This window comes from Leuciscus leuciscus, assembly GCF_965113295.1.
Source record: "Leuciscus leuciscus genome assembly, chromosome: 16".
Lineage (NCBI taxonomy): Eukaryota > Metazoa > Chordata > Actinopteri > Cypriniformes > Leuciscidae > Leuciscus > Leuciscus leuciscus.
In genome coordinates, this window is record NC_138740.1 from 5,895,838 (window position 1) to 5,904,648 (window position 8,811).

General features: G+C 38.8%; 1 long non-coding RNA gene across 1 annotated transcript; it reads right to left on the minus strand.

The window, feature by feature from the left end:
- On the minus strand, positions 1–646 carry LOC309476828. Its single transcript, XR_014198387.1, has 4 exons — positions 574–646; positions 305–369; positions 145–204; positions 1–61 (listed from the first exon to the last, which is right to left on the minus strand). It is a non-coding gene; the product is annotated as an uncharacterized lncRNA (long non-coding RNA).
- Between the last annotated feature and the right edge of the window lie 8,165 nt (positions 647–8,811).

Genomic DNA, 8,811 nt, shown 5'->3' on the forward strand with positions numbered 1-8,811 from the left:
GAAAGAAAGACTGAAATCGATGATTTTAGCCCATTTCAGCTTGTCTGCAGTGGAGGGGTCCCTGTTTGAGACAAATACACAGTAAGACACATGCAAGAAATCACTGTGTGATGATCGTTCTCCTTCCCACAGTAGTTAACCCACCTGTGCGCTGATATTAGGACCTTCCTGTTTAGTTGGGACTGCAATGGTAGAGTCTTCTGCCTAATAAAATATCAAAATAATGCAAAAATATTAACTTAAATTGTTTAAAATGCTAGATTTGGTATGAATGAATCAGTGAGAGTTTTACTGCAGTGCTTACCTGGATACATTTAATCTGGTGAGACTGAACAAAGACAATGGTCCATCTTCTGATTGGTTCATTTGCTGTGTAATAAATATAAAGTTAGACATGATGCAAAGGTCACTTATTTGTTATAAAGTTAGCCAATTTTATAGAGATTGTATAAGATATTGTAAGCTACCTAGTCTGCACCAGTGGCTCCAAAGCAATTTTCACATATTGCTAATCATTTCAGCAAACTTATCTCAAAATATAGGCCTATCACAAATGGCCTAACGTTAACTTACCTCTGGAATCTTGCTAGAAGTCACTGGCGCGAATTGGCGCTTTGTTGCAGTTGCCTTTAAACACATATAAAAATGGAAGTAAATATTAAATTCCATAAAAAAAAAACTATAATATAGTTTGCAAACTAACGCTAAAACTATTTTATTTTATTTATTTTATTTTTTATTTTTTTTATGTTTCATACAATTGTGCTTATTGGTGCTATGTGTTTTTATCCTTACTGTGCTTTTTGTCATTGATTGTACAGCACTTTGGTCAGCTTGCGCTGTGTGTAAATGTGCTTTATAAATTAAAATTACTTACTTACTTACTTACTATAAAGGTTCTTATCAGTAGGCCAACATTATCTACAACCAAAACAGAATTTCACATTAGTTTATTCACATTTATTGTTAATGTAAACGTGTTGCTCGTTGGCATATTTTAACTCGACAATTTAATAATCTATCAAAGTGTGTAAAATGAAACGTTAGCTCAGTTTACCGTTGTAAAGTTCATTACCACCATGTTGACGAGTAACGTCGTTAGGCTAACGTTATAACATAGGCTAAACTGGGCACAATCCTGTCAACACACACAGAAGGTTGTTTTTTTTTGACAGACCCCACTGATATTACACAGGATGCTCTGGCGCGACATGACAAATCCCAGACAGTGTAGCACTAGTGATGCGCCGTGGCCGTTATATTTCTGACGTACGGTACTCCGAGTCCAAGCGCTCGCGCTATTTCTGACAAGGGACAAACAGGTTTGCATTTTGCATTAAAGGTCCGGTCGCTTCAATGTGTCCAATATAGACAGCCTCTGGCTATTATAGCGTTGTAGACACGCGGTGTAAGGCAACAATTAGGAAATAAAAAGCACGATGGAATGGTGCCAGCCAGAGAGGCCGTTATGTCAAATACAGTAGTATACAGCAAATTTAAAAAATACAGTAAGTCTCTGTATGTGGTGTTAGACAAATACAGTAGTATACAGCAATTTTTTAAAATACAGTAAGTCTCTGTATGTGGTGTTAGACGTCACAGAAAATTCCCATGATGCAATGGGAATCACAGTTATTTACTGTAAAGAGAAATAGCAGTATAATACTGGGGGATTTAAAGTAAATAACTGTAGAAATTACAGAAAAGTCTAACAGTGCAGGTTGTACTGAATGTCAGCTTGCTTATTTTGCTCAAGATAAGGATTTATTAAGTACACATGTCAGGCAAACTAGAAACTCTGCTTCTAACCACAGGTCGAGAGCTGTCTTTCCAACCACACAAGTTTGCGATGCTGTTTGCGAATGTTCGTTGGAACGATGGTTTCGGGAAACACAGACTCGTTGAACTATGCTGATAACGACGGAACTTGCGAACATAGTTAATAATAATTCATTATATTTATATAGCGCTTTTCTGGGTACTCAAAGTGCTTTACATGGAAGGGGGAATCTCCTCAACCACCATCACTGTGCAGCATCAACCTGGATGATGCGACGGTAGCCATATTGCGCCAGAACGCCCACCACACACCAGCTTATTCGTTGAGAGGAGACAACATTGGCCAATGATACTTTTGGGAAACGCACCCCAGGCTGGAAAAATGGGGGGTATGCAAAATCATAAATCAGATGTATGTACAATAATATTACGATGTCCAGCAATCGATTTAATTAGTAGGCCCACATCGGGTTTAATTTGGTATATGTTTGGTATAGGTTTGATGTTGTTTGTGGTGAGAATTTTCACGTGAATAAATACATAGATCCGTTTTGTAAAGAGTACATTTAAATGGTTCAGTGGTAGAACTTTTGCCAAGCGTGTCAGAGGTTCTGGGTTCTAATCCGCACTCATATAGGTTTTTTTTTGGGGGGGTTGGGTTTTTTTTTCATCAAAACCGATTATGTTTATCAGTGGTTGTATATCAGGCAAGGATACATACGTTTGTATGCATTTTGTTTTGTAATTTCACCGGAACGAATAGAGTCTCCACAACGGATTGAAGCGCGCGTCCGAGTGAAGACTGTGCGTGAGCCACTAGAGAACACAGTATCCGCGCCACTGATCGCAGTGGCAACGAGCACTTTGATCACTTTATTTAAAAAAAAAAAACACATTTCAGCGCTAGATCGCCTCTTATTTAACAAACAAATTAAATGAATGCTCTGCTAGTTAACTGGAGATGTTTTATTTATTTGTATCGGTACATTCGTGCCGCGAGATGTTTCAAAAGTGGTGGGGATAATATCGACCTTAGTAAAAAGTGGTGGGGACATGTCCCACCCATCCCACCCGCAAATTACGCCTATGGTTCTGCCTATTATTATTATGATCAACTTAATATGATGACAAATGTTTACTCATGCTGACATTTCTCTGTGTTCTTGTGAAAGCATCATGGATGCAACATTGTGCTCGGTATATTTTTTTTAATCAACATTTTTTTCTGTGTTCCTCTTTTACTTTCATCAATATATATATATATTTAGTTGCAATGTCATATTGAAAGTACTCATCCCTCTGGAAAAGGGCAAAAAGATTAGAAGAAAAATGTGCAAGTGCTCAAACAGCTGCATCAGAGTTTTTGCCAACAAATGTCTCTCCTCATTGCCCTTCACTGCTTTCCCAAGAACTTACACAAGATGAGACTTCTGTCAAACAGAATAGCGCAGATGAGGGAGATTTGGATGATTTCCTGTCCCAGAGCAACTATAGGGAAACTAACCTACCACTTAGACATTGCATTGCAAAGTGGACAAATGAATTTCGTGTAAAACACAATGCAGTGGATTGTTTGTTAAATTTTTTGATGGAAAATGGACTCCCAGACCTGGCAAGGACAGCAAAAACACTGCTTGCCACCATTTGAAAATGTATCCTTTACAGGATATTTCTGAATTAGATTTCATTGACTTTTCGCTCAATATTGACGGCTTGCCGCTTTTCAAAAGTTGCAAGAAGACTCTGTGGCCAGTGTTGTGCCAATTGAATTTATCTCCTCCCTGTTTTGGTTTGTTAAAGTCAAAAATGGACTTTCTTGATGATGTTGTTGGTTACCTTCGCAGCATTATAGAAAATGGTCTAGAGTTGTGTTACATGTGATGCCCCAGCCAAGGCTCTTGTGAAGTCCATGAAACTGTGTTCAGGCTAGTATGGGTGTGACAAATGTACACAAAAAGGAGTGTGGGATGGCCATCGGGTGATCTATCCTGGAATAAACATTCTAACTTTGAGAATTGACAAAACATTTCATCTCAGGAGGAGCACCACCTGTCTTCAGTTCTGTCGCCATTTTGCCAGCTCCCAATAAACATGATTGAACAGTTCCCTGCGGATTATATTCTCCAGTGTTGCCTTGGGGTTAAGCGCAAAATATTCCTCATGTGGCTGAGGGGACCACTGTGAATCAGATTGCCATCTGGCCATATTAAGCAGGTCAGTTCACAGCTTCTGAAGCTTAAAGCATGCATTCCAAATGTGTTTGCAAGGAAACCAAGAAGCTTGAAAGAGATTGACAGATGGAAGACCACAGAGTTGAGACAGTTTGCCCTCTATACAGGAAAAATTGTGCTTACAGGCAAAATTGCAGAACAGCTCTATGAGCACTTCCTGGTTTTTAGTGTGGCATTATCCATCCTTGTTTGCCCAAGACTGGCAAAACAGTACAGTCAGAATGCAGAGGAGTTGTTGGTGTACTTCATTGCACAGGGAAGACATTTGAATGGGGATGAGTTTCTTGTTTACAATGTCCACAGTTTGGTACACCTAATTAATTTTACACCTGGCATCAGATGCAAACATTTATGGCAGTGCAGTGCTTTCTCTTTTGAGAATTACTTGCATCAGCTGAAAAGATTGGTTTGTTCTGGGTGAAATCCTCTCTCACAGATTGTGAGGCGGCTTAGGGAAGTAGACAAACTGAGGAAGATACTTCGTGAACCAGAGAATACTGTAGAAAAAAAACAAAAAAAACAACAACAATGTCTTCACTCCTAGTGATCTAGAGTGCTGTGAAGTGAGACAGAGCATGGGGAAAAGATGTTGCTCTGCCGTGTCTATGATCAACTTGAGCCATTCTTCATGCAGCTCTGTGACTCAAGGGTGATTGGAGTCTACACAGCCAGAGACAGTCACACTCGGATGAAAACATTATCTGAGAGGCATTTGGGCAGGCAGGCATTTATGACTGAGGCAGACAGTGGTTTGAGGATTGTACTTACCTTGCTCCATTCATTCTGAGTTCACAGACTTAAAGGATTAAATCACTTTAGAATTAAAAGTTCCTGATAACTCTGCGATGAAAATGGCAAGTATGACTAAACATTTAGCAAATATGGTGGTAGGTGGTCAGTTAGCCTCTTTTGCAGCAACATTATACTGAAGAATAAATCTTGCAGCACCTGCTGATTGCCCAAAACTGTGATTTAAGTTGGCATTTGACATTTTGATTTAGTATTTGACTTGACACTTGTGCCCGAAGCCTTGAAACTCCCTTTGGACTCTGGTAAAGTGGACTTGGCAGAAAATGGTTTGAGGATTGTACTTACTTACCTTGCTCCATTCATTCTGAGGAGTTCACAGACTTAAAGGATTAAATCACTTTAGAATATAAAGTTCCTGATAATTTACTCAACCGCATGTCATCCAAGATGTTTATGTCTTGCTTTCTTCAGTTCCAACATTCCAGAATTTTTCTCCATATGGATTTCACCAGGGTCGAACTGGTTGAAGGTCCAAATCGCAGGGCTCTACATGATCCCAGCCGAGGAATAAGAGTCTCCTCCAGCAAAACAATCGTCATTTTCTAAAAAAACATCTGAACGTATATACCTTTTAACAACAAATGCTCATCTTGCTCTAGCTCTGCGATTGTAAGTACTGACCCAGTGTTTACAAAGCAAACACATTCTTTTACCTTTTTTTTGTAAAGGGCGATGTCGGACGATTTTGAAGTTGTAGGAGAAAATGAGATGGAGTTTTTCACCCTATCCTACCTTTTTGAACCGGAGTACAGAGGTGACCTTTCCAACGTGATATCGTAATGCGTGGCGCATTGCAGAGCTAGAGCAAGACAAGCATTTGTGGTTAAACAGTAAATAAATAAATAAAAATATTTACAAAATGGCCGATCCTTTCACTAGATGAGACCCTTTTTCCTCGGCTTGAAACGTGTAATGCCCTTTGAAACTGGTATTTGGACCTTCACCTGCTGGTTGCAATTCCATTATATAGAGAAAAATCCTGGAATGTGTTCCTCAAAATCCTTAATTTCTTTTCGACTGAAGAAAGAAAGACATGGACATCTTGGATGACATGGTGGTGAGTTAATTATCAAGAACTTTTAATTCTGAAGTGAACTAAACCTTTAATACACAGTAAAATAGTTGTTCATGTATTATGTAGCAATACTTTTTTTTTTTTTTTTTTGAGCAATAGTTTTCTAATTAATATTGCTCACAGAGGACACATTTGGCTGTGTGGCTTACAACTGCCAGTTGCCACTTTTTTGTGTTGTAAACCACCCCAGATTTTCTTTTAATATATTTCCATTGTGTGGAAATACAACACATTCAGAATCATACATCCAAGTGGTACGTACTTGTAAGTGTGAATATAAATTTGCTCAGGGGAAAGATCACAATGTGACAACATTATTATTTTTTTCTTCCCCAGAACACTGTCAAACAGTTTGCAGTTGTGAAATTTGTGAAATCCAAACAAAGTGGATGCTGTGCCAACTAACTGGCTAGAGACAACTGAAAAGATATGTCCTAATAATAGATAAGTTTATGTAATATATAACAATGTAAGCTTGTACTGTCTTCAAGAAAGTTATTCTAAGCTCGGGAAATATTTCAACTGGCACTGGTGAACTATCAAATGCTGTGGTCAGTTGTTCCAGGAAAATGGCAAGTATGACTAAACATTAGGCAAATATGGTGGTAGGTGGTCAGTTAGCCTCTTTTGCAGCAACATTATACTGAAGAATAAATCTTGCAGTAGGGGTGTGCGATATGACGATTTTTTATCGTGGACGATTAAAATGTCTCCACGATCTGCTTTTGAATAAATATCGTAGTATCGCGCATTCTCAGTTGCTGTTCTGGCGCCTCTGTCCCAACATACTGAACAACGCGACGTATATTCAGATCAAATGTTAACGCAGCGGAACGGGACACTACAGTTCACAAAAGTTCATAATTTGCATGTGCTTTTTAATGCCTTGTCGGTTAAACATTTAATTCGCGTGCTGATGCGCTGTTCTAACGTGTGCGTTTCTCAGCGCGTACATGTGAAGCTCACATGCACTAAAAGCCTGTCTACCAGTGCCTGGATACTGGACTAAGTTATCTTTCGAGTCTTATTGTGCTAATACTGTCAAATACACACAAGGTTTACATAAACAAAGTCGGTGATGTCTAAAGTGACAGCAAACTTGAGAAAATCTGCTTGTCAAATGTGTGTATATTAGACGCGTCGAGTGCAGCTCTTAAAGAGACAGTAGCAATACACAAGTTAACGCGCCAAATCACGGGCGGCGCCATAACTGTACACAAATGCACTTAATTTCCGCCGGAAGTGGTTTGCGCAGCGTCTGCCGGTGTAAACAGCGATTATTTGACCATTGTAGCCTAGGCCTATGTCTTTTTTATTGTTGGTATCCGAACTACATCATAGGTAGGGGTGGGAATTGAATTCGCATGTTTAACTGAAAGAACGAGCAGAGAGAGAGAGAGAGAGACCCGGTCGCGCGCGCGCACTCTTTCTCTTCGGAGCCAGGCTAAAGTGTAAACGTAAACAAGACTCACCGTCTCCAAACTAACTGTCTTGCTCTCTCTCCCGCGCGCATATTAATCAAAATAAAACGACATGATGGTAAAAGGTCGGAAGACCAAAGTTGCATGTGGAGCATTTTTTTCCCCTGAATTACCGCTGGGTGTGAATTGTGCTAAAATACGTTGCCTTATCTTCTCTGAAATGCGTTCCGCACATTCAGCTGCCATAAAAATCACACTCTTAATAAACGTAAAAACCTATCCAGTGATGTAATGTTTTCTGTGTTGACACAAACCTTGTGGGATATCCATGTCCTAACTGCTGGGATAATCACACAATTCGCGAACTAATGACTCCTTTGAACCGATTCATTTTAATGAATAGTTAAATTTTATTTTTTTTATTAACGAAGCAAATACAAACAAATCAGGTACAATGTAAAAGTCTTTCTACGAACTAACAGTGCACACCCTAGAAAAAGAAAAAAAAAAGAACAGAAGAACATGGAGCATGTTATAATGGCATTTACATATTCAAAAGAAAATGAATTAAAAGGGCAATTATTCAATAAGATTGTTTATAAAAGAAGCCAGTTTCTCGGCATTCTTGTTATTAATTATTAATGCTGGTTAAAACAACTGATCTTTCCAACACTGAACTCACGAGACGTCTGAACCGATGTATAACTAACGTTAATCGGTAACACTTTACAATAAGGTTCCATTTATTACATAAATTACATAAAAAGTACAGTTTTTTGCCGAAAAAGCATATGAATACTTTTTCCACACAGTGCTATCAGGAATCTATAAGAGAATAGTAAAAAAAAATTAAACAATGGAGCGCATGGACATCTTCGTAGCTGGTTTGTGGTCGTAGCTCTCTCTATCTAACCACTCGTTCAGGTGCTTTCTCGAGTGTTTGCAACCAACTACCGCACACGTCGTTCCCGAACCACTTTTCTTCATGTTGTAATTGTTATATCCTTTTTGTCACTGCGATATCAGTGCTTTGTCGGCACAACGGAGCTAGCTAGCAAAACAAACCAAGCCCGCCAGAACGGAAGTGGATTGCATCGATGGGAGGAGTTTAGGATGTAGAGCGGAAACGGCTCAAAAACCTGTGTATAGTAAACACGCTGCCGCTTGTCCTTAAAGGGGTAGTTCACCCAAAAATAAAAATGATCCCATTATTTACGCACTATAATGTTGTTCCAAGCCGGTATTAATTTCCTTCTAATATTTTTCTAATAGGCCTATTAATATTTTGAAGAATGTGGCTATACAAACAGTAGCTGGTCCCCATTGACTTCCATAGGAGAAAAATATACTGGAAGTCACATTCTTCCAAATAACTTTTATTTTCAACAGAAGAAAGAAACTTATTCGACAGTGAAGTCTATGTTTTGTTTTATTTTCATATTTGTTCATTTAATTACTTTCTTCAATGCTACTGTTAAATACACCTACTGTAGCT